Source organism: Camellia sinensis, chromosome 6, assembly GCF_055761805.1.
Source record: "Camellia sinensis isolate YWXY chromosome 6, ASM5576180v1, whole genome shotgun sequence".
Classification (NCBI taxonomy): Eukaryota; Viridiplantae; Streptophyta; class Magnoliopsida; order Ericales; family Theaceae; genus Camellia; species Camellia sinensis.
Window position 1 is genome coordinate 196,114,709 of NC_138966.1, and position 3,183 is coordinate 196,117,891.

General features: G+C 32.8%; 1 long non-coding RNA gene across 1 annotated transcript; it reads right to left on the reverse strand.

The window, feature by feature from the left end:
* Positions 1-275: 275 nt before the first annotated feature.
* LOC145793151 (uncharacterized) lies at positions 276-2,484 on the reverse strand. Its single transcript, XR_014333782.1, has 3 exons — positions 2,399-2,484; positions 2,235-2,285; positions 276-469 (listed from the first exon to the last, which is right to left on the reverse strand). It is a non-coding gene; the product is annotated as an uncharacterized LOC145793151 (long non-coding RNA).
* Between the last annotated feature and the right edge of the window lie 699 nt (positions 2,485-3,183).

Consider the following 3,183-nt stretch of genomic DNA (forward strand, 5'->3'; position numbering starts at 1 on the left):
GCAAAATAACAATCGCAAACTATTTGCGACTGCCTAACCTACTTTTTGCGAAAGCTACTTTGCTATAGCAAAAAAAAAAAAAAAAAAAAAATCAAAAACACGTTTAGCAACTATTTTTTTACCGTCACAAATCATTATTTTTATAATAAAATCACATATACGTTTGCTACGACAAAAAAATCAATTGCAAGCACCTAACAAGTTTTTTTAATAAAAAATAACAAAATTAACAAATTCATTTAAACTCATAATAGAAATATTAACCTATTCACATGTAAGTGTGCAAACAAAATATAAACTTTCATACATGCAAAACAAATATCCATCAATCATCCTTAAAATATATTGTACTAAAAGATTCAAGTCCTCCAAAAAAAAGAAAAAAAAAAAAAAAAAAAAAGCAACATAATCTCAGTTTGGCTCCCAAACATCACCCGCTCGATTATATCAATTACTCCCTCAAAAAAACCTGCAAAAACATATACACGTGACTTGAAAATTTAATGCAGTTTAACTTGAAATAATAAAAATAAAACTATTTCAAAAGAAAATGTCAAGAGAAAAAAAAGGTTCATTCTCTAAATTCTTTTGCTTGGAGTAAATTACAAAAATAGATGCCAATTCGTAATTTGCACAAATAAATAGACAAGAAAATGGTCACCCAATCCAATCAGATTAATGAATAAACCAAAGAACTTGAAAAATGAACATGATTAACATAATCTTTGTCCTAGCATAGATTAATACCAAAGGGAAACAACAAGAAGAAATTTGACTTCACTATTTAGAAGTTTACATCAAGTTACTGACTTCACTATGTAATTCAAGAATTAGCAATGAAGAATTTTGGAAACCTTTTATCAAACCAAGACCATCTTTAGTGTACAATGGGCAATTATTGAACAGTTGGGGCAGGCTTTGGCACTATTGGTGTATTTTTCTTTTCTTCATCCTTTTATCTTTTCTTTTCCTTAATTCATTTTAGTTCTTGTATATATTGAGTTGTCCCAGATATTATTAGCTATAATGTGAATCATGAAATGCAAACATGTATTAATGTGCTCTTTTGTGTTGAATCAACTGAATTTATGAAGCCAAATGCATATGTATAACCTAACATGTATCATGTTAGATCATGTAAATTTGACAATTTCCTTGTCAGTGTAGATGGATGCATCAATAAACAGCTAGTAGCCACTTCTTGTAATTACTACCAAGCCAACAAATAAATCTTCAAGGAACGGCCCATAGATGTCCATTGCCAACCTCATAACCAAGAAGTTAATAAGTTATTTGACGTTGAGAAGAGGAATATGCCCATAGATGTCCATTGCCAACTTCATAACCAAGGTCACAATTTATGAAGACCGTGTTACGTTCAAATCTTATTTTCACTAAGGAACAGCCCACCCTTGAAAACCCACCTCCCTCCTGAAATTTATATCATCTGGATTGGAACATTTATTTAGGGGTTTAAATTTTTGGTGACTTACTTTCACGCATGGACCATTTACCTTTCTCTGTCCAAGAGAACTGCCTCAACTCACACCTTATGACTATCTTACCCAGATGATTATTGGCTCAGTCCAACGTTGCCTGACCACATTGGTCTTATATCATCCCCTCTCTTACTCTCCCCAAGAGTTGTATCCTACTTAGGTTTCAAAATCAGAGGCTCAACCTAATCTCAGCCACCACGTGTACCTCCTTAGGCCCTTCCTCAATATATTCCTCTTTTAATTAGATAACTTAAGTCAGTGACAAGAATATATTTTTGGCACAATTTGTCAATAAATTAATTTTACGAAGTATCTGATATGATAGATAATTCTATACTATTTTTGGTATCAAAAATAAAAAATCAAGTGGCTCCTAATTTTTTTAATGGAGTTCTGGAAGTGAAAAAGCAAGTACTTTAGGTATGAAACCCAAGCCACTTGATGCTCCATAAAGTGTTCCACACTTGTAATTTATCTACATAATAGATATACGAAATCTTATTGAATATAAGTACATTTCAAAAACTTATTTTTCATTGCTTTTCCATGGCCGTTTTCTTCTTCTTTTTTTTTTTGCCACAAGAAACTTCTCTTTTCAAACACTACTCAAGCATAAGTATGCATAGAAGAACATGCAAAAATGACCCGACAAACATGTAAATGGCCTGACAGTATCCAATTGGGAAAAATATCACTGACAAAGCTACAGATTAGTGATGGGACCAGAAAACTTACTTTATCCTCAAGTAACATGCAGATATCTGTGGCAAGGGAACATCTCCTCCCCTGAAACCATTTAACATAGATAAAATGATTACCGATCAAAACTTGAAATATCCCAAAATAAAAAAAAAAATTAAAAAAATTGCGTTATTTTCACCACTACAGGATATTCTTACTGGTATTCTGAGGCAACCAATGAGAACCAAATTGGACATTTTCTTCTGTGCTGTTTGGCTCCAAGCATTTCAAGCATAGCCTGTGCCAGGGCACACAACCTCCCAACTGCATTTTTTATCCACTACACGCAACCTTCTTCGTTTGACCGGCACTGGAAGTGAGATTGTTCCATTCCTGTCATCTTGAACTTTTGATTTGCGTCGATGCTCCTTACCCTTGGTTTTAGGCACATGTACATCATTTTCAAGAGCATTGAGGGGTTCTAATTTGGAAAAACCACCTAGAAAAACCACTTAGAAAAACCAATAAATTCTTAGAAAAACCATTCCAATGCTGCCCATACACTAGCACAGAACTAAAATAAACCACCTTCTTCCAATAAAAGCATCTTCAACTCAAATTCAAAAACAAAAACTTTCAAACGCAGTTTAATCCTGACTAATTAGGAGAAACACTCTTTCAATTTGTTATCATGTAGCCGGTTTCATATTACAAATGGTTTTAGGTAGTGATCCCCTACATTAGTGCATATTTCAGAAACATTGTGAGGAAAACAAAATCATAAATATCAGTGTTTACATTTCTGTAGAACACTAAAAAGTATTTAGAAACATTAGTGAAATAGATTTTGGTGATCTGTTATGGTGTATGTAAACAATGTGTTCCCTTACAGATATTGTAACAAGGACACATAAGGCCGTGCCCAACATCAATATTTAACAAATTAACAGAATCAATTAATTGCACATAAAGATTTCACAAAATGAAAAATAGAAGAGAGATA